General features: G+C 44.9%; 1 non-coding gene across 1 annotated transcript; it reads right to left on the bottom strand.

Annotated features, from left to right (window-relative positions):
• Positions 1–13,867: 13,867 nt before the first annotated feature.
• On the bottom strand, positions 13,868–13,938 carry LOC127194939 (small nucleolar RNA SNORD93). Its single transcript, XR_007831320.1, has one exon. It is a non-coding gene; the product is annotated as a small nucleolar RNA SNORD93 (small nucleolar RNA).
• Between the last annotated feature and the right edge of the window lie 1,348 nt (positions 13,939–15,286).

Below are 15,286 nucleotides of genomic sequence, written 5' to 3'. Positions count from 1 at the left end.
TTGGGCATGGTGACATATGCCTGTAGTCCCCGTACTACTCTCAGGGACGTAGAAGTAGCAGGATCAGCAGTTCAAGGTCAACCTCAGGACCAGGCTACTTAAGATCCTGCTTTAGCAGCGGAAAAGGAACTTGGCGTTTTTATATTTTATTATTCTCTGGGAGCTAAAATCAATCAGAATATTCTGGCTCATGACCCATCCAGAGATGTTGGTCTGGGTTACTTAGGTAGGAGTTTGTTGTTCCTCTGTTGACACTCGTTGGTTAAGTGCCCGCATGAAGCTATTTGCTGGAGATGAAAATAATCTTTGCCTGGCTTACAAACCTTGGCCAGGCCAGAGACATGGGCAAGCATGATTTCAGCAATCAAGCTAAGACCAGATCCTAGTAAGAACCTGTGTCATTTGCAGTGTGCATGTGGGGAATTTCTAGTCAACACTGATGCTAGCTTTTTGAGGAAACTAAAAGAAAACCCATATGTCTTTAGGCTTAAAATAGTGATTAACTACATCTGTTTAAATAAGTGTTATGCTAGCTAAGGTCATCCGGAAGTGAAAACAATAAGGCAATAAAGCCCCCTAAGGGTCAGACTTTAGGGAACCTGTCTGTGTGCCATACATGGCCTGTAACATTAGTACATAAGCAGGTGGGTAGGTGCTGGGTGCCAGCCCCAGCCCACTGACTGGGTTCTCTCTGTCCACAGGAGATAAGGAGTCAGTGAGGGAGGAGTCAGGCACAGCGGCCAGGGAATGTTGCAGCCCTGACTAACCAGCCATCACTATTTATACAGGTTTCACAGAACAAAAACAGACTAATAATTATCCAGGAAGTATGGATTATATCATTATATTATATTATATTATTTTATATTATATTATATCATATCATTTGTGTCTCTGAACATGTGTTTGGTTTTTCAAAGCAAGCCTGGGATTACAAGTTCAGTCACAGAAAGTGCAAATACAGTCTTGCCAGGCCACTGAGGAAGAGGATACAGACCAGATGAGACTTGATAGGCTGAGGTCAGATGTTCGGGGAGGAGGGCTCCCCTTTCTGAGGACTGGGGGATGTGGGGAGGATGAGGGAGGGAGGGTGGAGCCAGTAGGTAATTGGTGGCCTAGGGTGGGGTGGGGGGAGGTAGGGGAGGGGGGACTGGGATACAGTCGGGATGTAAAGTGAACAAATAAATTTTAAAAATCAAAGTAAATCATTTTTTAAAAGAAAGTGTAAATAGAACAGATTTTATTTTTATTATTAGTTCTATAACTCCAATGCAAAGACTCTAAGGAATGTCTCTGCCAAAGCAAACACAGTTATTATATGACAGCCTGCTGAGAGCAGGCAACATTAACAGTTTATAAGCACTCCAGACAACCAGAACATAGCTGAACTGGTCTTTTTATGAATAGCAAACACTAATACCTAACTCTTTTTATTATATTGTTCTATCATCTATGCTATAAAGTAGGAAAAAGTTATTTTACTTAATCTTTCTTGTTTACTGAGTTTTATTCCATCAGGGGTATACCCGGTATGACCCGCCCCCCCCCCCCCGCCATCTTTAAGCTACATTTTTCAGAGAGTTCTAAGTGTAAAAAGAGGTTTAGAGTCTATTACTAATTCTCCTGGCCAGCCAGAGTCTGTCAGTTGTCTGTTTACCCTGCACCAGCTGTGCTTTTGACTTTGCTTAGGGGCAGATACCCCAAGAGGATTCCTAGAGTCGTGGCCGCATTTAGAGATTTCCAGCTTTTGCTTATCTGAGTTTATCACAATCTCCAGGACGTAAGAAAGACTTGTAAATAGTGGCCAGATAATTATTTCCCTAAAAGCAGAAATAAGCTTAGGACTTCCCTAAAAAATACTCAGACATAATTTTCTTGGGAAGAGACATAAAATGAATCATAATGCAGGAAGTCCCCAAAATACACCATTCAGAGACCAAACCGTAAAAGTGAGAGACAGAACGGCATCGATCGCAGCGTCTTTCATGTCTTTTGCCGTTTCCAGCGGGCCTGGCTGTGGGGAGTGAGGACATCTTCTAAGACAACTTTTCAACTTCTGCACTGTTGACATCTGGGGTTATCCTTTGTCACAGGATAGTAGGCTGTCTTGTAGCACCTGCCGTCACTAGATGCTGTCAGCTAGATGCTGGTAGCCACATTCCTCACCCAGTTATGAGAATCAAGTGTCTCCAGATGTTACCAAGTATTTTCCCAGAGCTCATGTTTAGAGGACCAGATGTGGTGGCCCATGCCTTTAATTCCAGCATTTAAGAGGCAGAGGCAAGTGGATCTCTGTGAGTTCAAGGCCAGACTGGTCTACAAACCAAGTACAGGACAGACAAGGCTACACAGAGAAATCCTGTCTCAAATATGTTTAAAAAACAAAGGACAAAACAAAACAAAAACCCTGTTTAAGGTTTGGAGAGATGGCTTGGTGGTTAAGAACACTGACTGGTCTTCCAGAGACCAGGGTTCAAATCCCAGCACTTATATGACAGTTCACAATTATCAATAACTCCAAGATCAGACAGACACACAGACATGCATGCAGACAAAACACCAAAGCACATAATAAATAAATAAATAAATAAATAAATAAATAAATAAATAAATAAATACACAAGGCAGAAAGAAAGAAAGAAAGAGAGAAAGACAGACAAGGGGACAGGGAAGAATCCCCCTCTCTGTTAGCAAATAACTGAGGCTAGGAATTAACTCCACTGGGAAATCACTTCATTAGCATACCTAAAACCCTGGAGTCTAATCCCCACCATTTTGCAGAACAAAATCTCATTTGTAGCAAGAAAACTCCAAAGGGAATCTTCACAGGAGTACTTTTTTGACACAGTTACATAAAAAATAAGGAAAAGAGAATTTTGTTAAACATTTTGCTTAACATAAGGCCACAGCCCCTTTTATTTAAATAAAATACCTCTGCAAGTCCTGGTGATATTTATGTGCTACCTCCCCCAGCTTCTCTCCTTCCATGAAATGCCTGACAGACTATAGAGTACATTACTACACACACACACACACACACACACACACACACACACACCACATGACACACACACACCACACACACCACACATACACCACACCACACACACACAGAGACCCTGAAGAAACCAGAACAAAACATCTAGTTTTCACTGGAGAGGTTTGTACTTTCATGCAATGGCATGCACTAAATCTGTTGGCTCTTGAGTTCCCTAACAAGCACACAAATGTTTAGACAGAGAACAAATGTTTAACAAACGTATATTAAAGTCTTTCATTTAAAGTCTCCAGAACTACAGGCTGTACACATGTGATGATTTGCGCCACACAGTGCTGCTCTCAGGATCTGCCCTTGGAAAGGATTAGCTGCTTCCCTGTCAACCCTGCATCTTCTGTGCTGATTTCCTGTTCCCTGCGGCTCTGCATGGTGGACCAGCAGCACTGCTCTGTTCCACTGTGGGCCACTGTCTCTTTATTTCCTTCCTTAGCCACTTATTTTGCTTTTTATCTTAGGCCATTGTTGTCTAAGGAAAATACAACACAAGTCATATTATTTGCCTGATTTCAAACTGTATTTCATGTAACCCAATGACAATCACTGTAAAAATTAAAATCTTTACTTTTCACATTCTTTGTGTCTGATTTCTAAAAAAACAGCACACACCAAATTTAACGTTGTGCCAGCCACATTTCAAGTATGAATAGCCCCATGTGCATGGTAGCTGCCGTGTCAGAGCACAGTCTCAGACTCCGGTGATTTCCCAAGCACAACATGTTTTTCCGTCATGGGAGGCTCATAATTGAGATAGTGGGCACGCCTCTCCTATGGATTATGGGTAACAGGCCTGGGTACTCATTCAGGCTTATGCTTCATTCCATCCACTGTAACATTCTGCTGTTCCCAGAAACAATTCAAGGCGACACACACCAAACATTTCTCCTTGAGTTTGATCTCTCAGTCTCTGAAACAGGCTGGAGGATGTCAAGGTGGAGAGATGGGCAGGACTCTTGCTCCTTGTAGTTACAGTGAGCTCCATCATAGGCTGTTTAACCTTAATTGTATCCGCTTTGATAAACCACAATTGTATCACAGAATATCGGGATAAGAACTCTTTAAATGGCAGAGCATCTTTTGGGTATATACCCAAGGGCAGTATAGCTGGGTCTTGAGGTAGAGCTAGTCCCAGTTTTCTGAGAAAGCTCCAGATTGTACAAGTTTGCACTCCCATCGGCAGTGGGGGAGTGTTTTCCTTTCTCCACATCTTCATCAACATGTGCAGTCACTTGAGTTTTTGATTATAGCCAATCTGATGGATGGAAGATGGAATTGCTAAGACTCTTAGTAGCAGGGGTCATGGAAACTGAAGAAGCTCTAGGACAAGACCCTTAGTAGAGGGAGGGGAACACCAACCTGCTCACAAGAACTTTGACCCAAAATTTACCCTGACTACAAGATATGCAGGGATAAAGATGGAGCAGAGATTGAGGGAATGTCCAACCAACGCCTGTCCCAACTTGAGACCCACCCTATGGAAGAGGGCTAACCCCTGACCCTATTAACAATACTCTGCTATGCTGGCAGACAGGAACCTAGCATAACTGTTCTCTGAGAGGCTGCACTCAGCAGTGGACCCAAACAGATGCAGAGACTCACACCCAAACATTAGGTGAAGCATAGGGAGTCTTGTGGAAAAGTGAGGGGGAGGATAAAGGCATCTGGAGGTGACGGGAGCTCCTCAAGAAGACCAACAAAGTCAACTAGCCTAGGCCCAAGGGGGCTTGCAGTGACTGAAGCACCAAACAAGGACCATGCATGGACTGGATCTAGGCCCCTACATAGATGCAGTCAACGGGCAGCTCGGGCTTCATGTGAGTTCCCTGATAAGGGGCTGTCTCTGACAGGCACTCAGTAGCCTGCTTTTTGTTCACTCCCCACTGGCAGAACTGCCTCCACAGGTCTTCTGAGGGGAAAAGGGGAGGGAGAGTGGGACTAGGAGGAGAGGAGGGAAGGGGCTATGATCAGGATGTAAAGTGAATAAATAAATAATTTTAAAAACTAAAATAACTCTTCAAATTATAAACAAAGGGTAAATCACACAAAGGCAATCTTTCTGAATACAAAGAAAGAAAGAAGCAAAGAGAAAACAAAATCCCCTCCAGCACCCTGGCTGTTTTTGCTCAGTCCACTCATGGTTTTCCTCCTGTTAGCCTGGCTTCAGTTTGAGTGGACCCAGGCTTTCTACAAGTGTGTAATTAACGGCCTGCATCCTCTAGGGCCAAATGCCATGGTCTCCACTTTCTCTAGCTCCTCCGTCAGTTACCCAGAGCTTGAAATACAGAGAAAGCATCTTGACTTTTGGGAAGCCTTGAGAGCAGATGGCCACCCACCCCACCCCCCTTCTATGTGCTGTTACAGAGCTCAGAAGCAAAATGGTCCCAGCTGACAAGATGAAATCACGTTATGATTTATTTCCCTGCCTTCTTGCTGGGCTTTTATTTCCTCTCCTAATTACTGTACTGTCCCCATGTCACTGTAGGAATGTAGTGGAGGCAGTATAACTAGGTATTCATTTCTTCACAATTGAATCTTTCTTATGACCCAAAATGGAATGAAATTATCCCTTGTAACAAGTCAGCAGGATGTGGCTAATTTTACATGGTCAAATGGGTGTTGGCACTGTCTGTGTCTCATATAGATGGCAGTTTATCTCTATCGCAGGACATGGGAGGCTAGCATATAGTTGGCAATTTATCTAATACAAAATCGTTTTAAAGACCCTGAAACATGGAGTCAGAGAGGTGATTCATCAGATAGGAACACTGACTGTTCTTCTAGATGACCCAGATTTGGTTCCCAGCACCTACATGTTGGCTAAAAACCTATAACTTTAATTCCAGCAGATCAAAACCTTCCTTCTGATTTCTAAAGGAATGTGATATATGCATGCTGCTCAGACATGTGCAGGCAAAATTTATACACTTCCAACACCCACCCACCCCCCAAAAAATTAAAACTCTCAAAAGTACACATTTTAGTGTGGACAATTAAACTACTGGATCAGCGTACTTTTAAGAACCATCTTATACACAGGTATTCGGGATACTGTGGACTTCCTTAGACAAAAACAGCATGCTTTCTCAGTAAGCTTTTTTTTTTTTTTAAGATTTTTATATGTACCAGCATTCTGCCTTCATGTATGTGCAACTTGAGTATGCCTGGTGCCAGTGGGGATCAGAAGGCATCCATCCAATCCCCCTGAAACTTGCAAGTAGGTATAATAAAACTATGGAACAAGACTACTCCACAGACAGAAAAGTTTATTGAAAACAAACTGCAGTCTCAGGATATGGAGGAGCTGGAGAGCTGGGTCTTGGGCAGCAGTGAGTGTGGTGGATGAACAACCCAGGAGACAGTCTCAGAGAACAGCTCCTTTATTGACCAGGGAGGAAGTGCTGCAGTGGGGGCAGGGGCTTTCCAAGCTTATCAGTTACATTAGCCAGTCACTGGCAGTCACGTGATTCCTAAGAAGCCAGTTCTCTGGCAGGGAGACAGAAGCCTAAGTGGCTATGCCATGATGTGGTCTTCGTCTCCATGGAGTTGAGTAGGCCCAAGCCTGACTTGGATAGGAGCAGCCCCACTGCTGTGCTCTCAGAGAGATGTCTGAGGTACGGGCAGCCTCTACCATCCCTCATCTGGCTTGGAAACCACATCCCTCCCTACCCCCTTAGTTTTTTGTGATGGCGCCTTGATATTGTGCCAGAACTTGGTTGGCGGTGACTTTGGCTATATTAGCAACTTGTTTTTTGAGGAACTGTATAAGAAATGGGACGTGAAGAAAGAGAGCTTTGATGGTTGCTATCGGGCCCATGGAGGGCAAGAGGCAGGCAATGAGGGGTTTAGAATACCAGGGGGCAGGGTCATTGAAGGTGTATTGGGACTTCAATTATTGCGGAGGTCACGAAGGGTCTTAATATTGTGTTCAACCTACTCTGATTCATGTTACATAGAAACAACATTCCTCTGCCGGGATGACACAAGTCATAGTTCCGCATCAGCGCCCCGCCCTCCGCCCACCTCACCCCCGACGCCTCTGCTGTCAAGAGGTCCAGAGCCCTTATATTCTACAGTGCAACTCTGGCAAGGGTGGTGTTTGTTGCTGGAGGGCATCCAGGCTCTCTGTGGTGGAGTCTGTGGCTTGCCTTTGAAGTCCCCCCCCACCCCCCCAGGTGGTGGATCTGTACCAATCCACTCCTGCTGTTCCCAGTCTGACCAGCAGAGGGATGAGCATTTCTCTCTCTCTCTCTCTCTTTTTTTTTTTTTTTTTTTTTTTTTTTTTTTGTCTCGTGGAGTTGCGGGGTAGAAGCACTGCCTCATCTTCTTCATATAAATAAATCTGACGGGTGATTATAACAGGAACGCAAAACCTCTAGTGTTTGAGCTGTTGTAGGGGCTTAATAGCCCTTCTGCATTACAGGAAGAGGAAAGGGTTGACACGTCTGAGGCCGGTAACAGTGATGCTATCCCGCAGTGGGTGTGGGATGTTCCCGTGGTCCTCACGAGGCATAGAGGTAGGGGCCCTCCAAAAAAAGGTGACCTCCTGTACGGGCTGATTAGAGAAGAGACAAGGTCTAAGGAGGAACCGTGAAAGGCAGCGTTAGCAGGTACTACAGTCTTCATTTGTTGTGGCAGGCCCATAATGGTGATTGAGGACGACATGTGGAATACACCTTTTTTAAGAGATTTCTCCCATTTGGGCAGAGGCCCATATAAAGTGAGAGTGTCTAGTGTAACAAAAACATATTCTTTGCCACCCAAATTGGGATGCGTGAGTGACATCGATCTGCCAGGGGGCATTGGCCTTGAAGCCCTGGGGGTTAGCTCCCACTTGTCGTATTGCACAGTGGAAACTAGTGAGACCCATGAATTACAACTTTTTAATGATCAATGTAGTTGATCGGATGGAATGTGAGGTAATCGAGATTGTAATCCTTTATGTTAACATGCGTGCATGAGTGAAAATTCTTTGCTTGTTTAAGGGTGACTATAAAAATTCCCACTGGGGCAACTTGGTCAGGCTAGGAGTTTCCCTCTGGTAGGGCCGTGTAGGGGTATGAGATCAAATACGCTGGACAAAGAGAAGAACAGTCCTCCCTTTGCATCCAGAAAAAAAAGAGAATAAAAACAAAACTCATTTATTGTATACTAATAGAGATTTAAGGTTATTTTGTTTAACTCTTGCTTTAGTGCACTGTACAGAAACAGATCATTTTAAAATGTGATGTAAAGTTCTAGTCTTATCACAAAGCTTAGTTGTTTAGGAACTAAGACAATGTTTTAGGTCTAAAACCATGTTTTTATGTTGATAAATGTTAGTTGCAATAGGAGAGTGATTTAGGCACATAATTCTGGACACTACAATAGGACTCACTAGGATAGGATAGATGGTGGAATAGTTTTTCCAAGATTGCCAAATGCATATGGACTGGACACTGATTCTTACATGATAACTCATAATTCTTTTTTTTTTAATTATGTATACAGCGCTCTGCCTTCATGTACAGAAGAGGGCATCAGATCACATTATAGATGGTTGTGAGCCTCCATGTGGTTGCTGGGGATTGAACTCATGACCTCTGGGAGAGCAGTCAGTGCTCTTAACTGCTGAGCCATCTCTCCGCCCACCCCCGATAACTCATAATTCCTATTGTATATAGTTTACTAATGTTGGAGAATAGTACAAGTTTTGGTTAGGTTATATAAACATGTTTTTGTTTTGATCCCAAGTGTGGAATGTGGGACTGCCTTTGGTTTGTCCACAGCTGATAACAGCCTCATGAGACAAGTGAGTGATCTTTGTCAGGTGTAAATTGCCTTGTGTGGGAGGGTGGGGGTGGGTCTCTGCCAGCTGGAAAACATCCTTGTGGAAACCTTGAGAGGATATAAATAGGAACAGAGAGAGAGAGAGAGAGAGAGAGAGAGAGAGAGAGAGAGAGAGAGAGAGAAAGAAAGAAAGAAAGAAAGGGAGAGAGAATCACTTCAAGATACTCCTAGAGAGAAATGCTCCAGAGAACGCTTTGAGAGGGCTTCTGCTGCTGCTGCTGCTGTTTGCTGTTTAGCTGGACTGCTGGAATCCTGACAACAGAGTGGATTCATCCCCAAAGATCTGACTCTAAAAAGGGCTTCATCCCCTGTTCCTACTAACCTCCTTTCTCCCCTGCCTACAGTAGGTGGGTTGGAAAGGAAGTAGAGGCATTAAGGAACCACAAATAAAGTAGGTTTTTTAAAATTCAAAGCCTTAGCCAGGTAGTCGTGGTGCATGTCTTTAATCCCAGCACTCAGGAGGAACAGAGGCAGGCAGATCTGAACTCAAGACCAGCTTGGTCTATAGAGTAAGTTCCAGGACAGCCAAGGCTAAACAAAGAAATCGTGCCTCAACAAACCACACCACACACACACACACACACACACACACACACACACCTCAAAGCCTACAGGGTCTGGTGAGAGGAGCCTGGGCCTTGTTAGTTACTTGCTCAGCACCAAACTAGAGGGTTACAATTCTCCACCGGAAGGTCAGTGCTACCGTGTCAGTTTTTGGGCAGAAAAGGACAGAACACAGAACAAGACATCCAGTCAAGCAGAGAGGCAGGAGAATGGGTTATCTCCCTCACCAAGTGTTAGCATTTTTTTCCCTAAAGACTTATTACCTGCATGTGAGCCAGCAGGCCAGAAGAGGGCATTAGATCACATTATAGACGTTTGTAAGCCACCATGTGGTTGCTGGGAAATGAACTCAGGACCTCTGGAAGAGCAGTCAGTGCCCTTAACTCTCCAGCCCTTTTTTAAAATTTTGGTTTTCAAGACAGGGTTTTCTTGTAGCCCTGGACTCTTTGTAGACCAGGCAGGCCTCAAACTCAGAGATCCACCTGCCTCTGACTCCCAAGTGTTACAACTCTTTTGATAAACAAGCAGGAAGGTTAAGAGTAACCCTAAGCCACTCTGTCATGCAGTGAAAGTTCACAGCCCTTCTGGCTAAACTGCCAGCCCCAGGCCAGACAGCAAGGAGCTCAAATTGGCTTGGGAGAATCTAGTGCCTGTGAGAGCCTGATAGATGCATTACATTGGGAACAGCCAACAACCTGGCACCGCAGATGAACTGGGCAGTACTGGAGAGGCAGCTATCTGGATGATCCTTGTTGTGAGTCTGTCCAGCAGCAGTGAGATGGAGACACACACACACATATATGGAGAGACACATCCAGAGAAGAGACCTATGTATGTCACTCCTATACATATTTAATACAAACTTGAGTTGTATATTTTCAAGGCTTATTGTTTTCAACTATGTACACATGTATGAGCATGTTCACACGTGTGTGTGTGTGTGTGTGTGTGGGACTGGAGTTACAGTAGCTGTGAGCTACTGCCAAGTGGGCACTGCAGAAAGCAAGGGGCGGGTCTTAGAGGAACCTCAATCCTGGTCTGGCATCCTCTAAGTGGTAGTCACCTGTGTTAAAGTAAGGAAAGCAGCGGGGAGGGCTGGGAGTCATCTCACCTGCTTAAGGTAGCTGAGAAAGTAAAACATGTTAATTATGTATCTGGCATACATAAGACAGTTAATGGTTTGCCTGTGAAAAATAAGACTGGCTTTAATAGTTACTAATGTAGTCTGTTTGACCTGTGAGGTAGATCCAAAGACGTTTTCTGAGGCTTAGAAAGTGGTTTTCTTAGGTTTACAAAAAGAGAAACTTTAGATGTTAATATTGCCATTGTCTGCAATCTGTAAACAATTTTGGGTTAAAAGCATGAACTTTTCTCATTAAGGAAAACAAGCGTTTTTGACAACTTTTTGGGAAAACCCTGGCCCGGCAAGTTTCCTAGGCCTTCTAAGAGATCTGATATTAGCACCATTTCCTTCCTCCCACTTGAAGGCCTCTTCAGTGTATGCCAGGGATTAGCTCCCAATGCTGTGGGACCCCAGATTGTCCTGCCTGCTCCAGTGTCCATTTGGCATTTACATGGCTCCCCCCACCCCATCAATTTTTATAGTTTGGGGTGAGCCTTCCAAAATGTTAGTGACCCACAAGACTCTCTGGGGCTTTCCTCTTAATTGTCAGACCTGAGGGCTCCTCCTTATGGAGATTAAAGGCACGAAGGGCTTGTCATCTTTTATCACACATAGAATGACAATCCTTTTTCCAATGGACCTTTTACAGATGGGCGGGGTTAGGACATTCACCCTTCATTGCCCCTCCTTTCCATATTTAAAATATTTTTTTTTGAGGTCCTCCTGGAGGGCCTGGGCTAGAGAAGCAGCCCTTGGGAAGTCACCTCAACATCTTGAGTGACAACTATCCACTTATGTAAGGCCTTTCCAAACCCTGACATAGTCTGTGTTCAGAGGTCACACCTTCCCAAATTATGTTCTTAAGGATTTCTCTAGCCATAGGATGTAAGCTCATTTTTGTTCTAAGAACAAAGTCAGAGAGGGGCTTCTTGGGCTTTTGCCAGAGGAAGCGAAGCAAAGAACCCCTGTCCAGGGATGTGGAAAGCCGGGTATGTGGCACTGAGACTGAGAGAGCAAAGGCATACCCCAGAGGTTGGGGAGCCTGTTGTGCTCCTGTGAAGAAGTTACCTTGGCCATAAAACCCATTGAAGTATTGGGTCTGGGGGCCGCACAAATGAAACACCAAGGACACCCAGTGAGAGAGGGAAAAAAAAACTTTTATTTTCCAGGCAATAGGTACTGGCAGGCAGGGACATACACAGCTCAATGTCAGAATTGAGAATGTGATCTCAAGCCTGTCAGCTAGCTTATGTAAGCAAAAAAGGAATTAGTTCATACAAGGGGTTGTCAGGGGAACAGGGTGGTCGGCTCTGAATCAAGTTATTTTTACTAACTAGACAAAGCAGGTCACAAGATCCTTGAGAAATGCAAGGGGTAGGCTTCTATGTCCTAAAGCATATCTTCTAAGTATGAGGTCAGATAGCCATTTTAAGATACCAGCAGCCACGTGCCCATCTTACAGGGCTGCTTTTTAACAGTTCAGCCTTTTGTTCATTGAGGGGCACAGTCAGAGGGGTCCAATCAGGTCAGGCTGGGGCGGGGTGATGGTAGACATGAGGGAACGGTCAGGAATATCTAGTTTACTCACCGGCAGGTAATTTCACTGGCTTTTCCTTGGAAAAAACCTAGAGACAAGGAACAACACTTACTACTGGAGAGACTGGAGACCAGTGGGCTGGGGAGGGGAGAGCCAGGGCCCCAGGGTCCTGCACTGCAGTTGGGTAGTTTGTGGGCCACTTTAGTTCTTTATACTCTCTTCCACTTGGTCAGAGTTTAGAGAGTAATTAATGCTGTTCTTTGAGGAAGAGGTTTGCTTCCCTTTATTAATGTCGGTAAGTGAAAGCCCTTTGCCTCTCACCCGCAATGCCAGAGACGTCAGCTGGTGTTGGAGTAGCTGGAAGGCTGACTCTGCTGGTTGGATGGAGATGTGCTGACATAGAGATAGACCATGGCCCCACCCACACCACCTCATCAGATCCCTAGGAGCCATTGAGGTTGTCAATCTCATTGTGTCTGGAAGAGCTGACAATCTTTACACTGGAGGAGAGTGTGAAGTTCTCCTGCGGTCTCTATGTCCAAGACTCTTAGCATAAGGAGGCATCTTCCTGGGAGTTACATCACATGGACGTCTGCTCCTTCCAACTACAGCTGTTAAGAGCACATGGCAGGTATTGAGCCAGGACACCAAGTGGATCCTATCACACACCTCGCTCTCCTGGGGACACTAGATCTCTTAACCATATGTTGGACGATTTCTAGTGGCCGAAATTTAGGGCTAGAGATGGATGCTCAGCAGCTAAGAGCCCTGGCTGGCTGCTCTCCTGTTCCCAGCACCCACACGGCAGCTCACAACTAGAACTTCAGTTCCAGGGGGATCTGGTGCCTTCTTCCGGTCTCCATGGACACTGCACACATGCAGTACAGAGATGTACCAAAGTATTATTATTATTATTATTATTATTATTATTATTATTATTATTATTATTATTATTTGGTTTTTTGAGACAGGGCTTCTCTGTGTAAAACCTTTGGCTGTCCTGGACTCACTTTTTAAACCAGTCTGGCCTCGAACTCACAAAAATCTGCCTGTCTCTTCCTCCCAAGTGCTGGGATTAAAGGCGTGCACCGCAGCTGCCGCCACCACTACCGTCCCCCAGCTTAAAACAAAAAAAATTTTTAAAGGATATTTTATGCTAATATTGTGGCAAGTTTCAGACTAGGGCTGACTCAGAGTAAACTAAATAACGGAACTGAGCTCTGCAGGCACAAAGCTCTCATGTTTCTCTGTATGTAATTGGGACTGCCTCACAAGTCATCTGTTCCCACTACGACGGGGACAAAGAAACCCAAAGCCTTGATTCCATAAACAACTGCATACCTTCTCTTCCAGAAGTTGTGCCCGTTCATTTCAAGCACCAGAGCTGCAGAAGAAATACCAGAGGTAATTAGGCCAGACTCACTAGCTAATAAAGCCTAGACTATGTTGACAACTATCTTCTTGTGTAAACAGAATCCTCACCGTGCTACCTAGTACACTGGGTACATCTACTCAGTAATGTCTTAACACAATTTTTAATGCAAAACCGCATCTTCTTCTGTAAGTATTAATTCATTTGCCAACGCTCCCATGTATTATTTTGTGTGTGCACACAGGTGCCAGAGCACGAGCGTGAAGGTCCAGTTATAACTCTAGAGCTGCTTCTCCCCATCAGGTCACCAGAGTCAAATTCACTGCACTTTCAGCTGCCTCAGTTCTATTAAAGGGGGTGGTGACTGCATTCAGTTCCCGCCTATGGCCTTGGCCTCAGATAAATCCTTTAACCCATCATAGCCGCGTATCCAGTCAGGTTAGAGTTCTCATCCTTGGCCAAGAATTGTTCCTAGAATTCTGCCTGGCAAGCCAAGGCTTTTCATTTAACACATACCTTGAGCTCGTTAGCATCCTGGACGTAGCACCACCGCATCTGTTTAAAAAAAAAAAAAAAAAAAAAAGTCAACAATGTTACAAGTACCAGGCCACCGCTTTTACAAAAAGAACTTTTCTTGTGGCCACTAGCTGTATTGGACACCTAAAAGTCCTGCCCCGAATAGCCTTGGTTCTTGCACAAAGCTCTGACCTTCACATTTCTGACTGAATCCACCTTCTAGGCACAGAATCTAATGCTTGGAAACAAAGTTACAAGCTACGGGATGTCTTTAGGGCAAGTCGAACCTCTTTCATTGCTTTCAAAACCGGAAGCAAACTTGTTTGCTGAGGCTGATGGGGAAGGGAAGTAAGGCCCGGGAGCCCAGTTCTTAGACAGTGGCTCCTGCTGCCCCTCACTCCAGGCGCTTAACCCAATGGGTCAGTAGAAACAACCTCAAGGAAACAGAACCGCCACCCACTGCACTTGCATAAAGTATAGGGGAGTTGTACATTAGAGCCCACAACAGTATTTTCCCTCAAAAATGGACTTCACCAGGCACAGAAATTCCAACTCGGGTACTAAGGCAGACAGATTCCCTGGGCCAACGTGAGAACCTGTCTCAATAATTCAATAAACCATGTCTCAGTAATGCCATATTTTTAATTTATGTTTCATTCAGAGTCCTCGTGTCAAACACAAACCTCGCATCTCAAAGAAAACAACTAAGCGGCACCTTCTTCACTCGCATCTAAACTTAGATCTTCACAAATATTAAAGCAGAAGTGATCGGGCAGGACTCCTGGGTGCTCATTAGACACAACTGCCCGGTCTTAGGAACTCTCCAGAGATAAAATGTTTCTACGTCATAGAGGGCAGAAGTTAGGCACCTAATGCCCTGTACACGTGCGAACCCAACCGCTCAGATTTTAACCCAGGACCGAAACCCACACAGGCTGGGTTTATGTTAGAGGGAGGCTGGGCAGCATAACGCACTGGCTAATCCACTCCTATGGGCATAGAGCGCTCTGCTTGACTCACTCGCTGGCATCCGCTCTCTAAAGACACCCTCAAACCTTAAACACAAAACAAAAAACCCCAGCCTCTGTGCAAAGTGGCATTTGACGGGCACCTGTGGCGAGCACGCGGCTGTGTGGGCGAAATTACCTCCGTTCCCTGTTAACACTGAAATTATCTTGCTACTTTCGGAACTCTGATCTCATTCGCTTCCTAAATAAGCGATGTCCCAGTCCCCAGACTAATGGGCAGGCAGAAGCTCCGAGTGTGCCAAGGACACCGGGGCCGTCCCGACTC

Source organism: Acomys russatus, chromosome 10 (genome assembly GCF_903995435.1).
Source record: "Acomys russatus chromosome 10, mAcoRus1.1, whole genome shotgun sequence".
Classification (NCBI taxonomy): Eukaryota; Metazoa; Chordata; class Mammalia; order Rodentia; family Muridae; genus Acomys; species Acomys russatus.
This window is presented reverse-complemented; position numbering and strand designations above follow the sequence as displayed.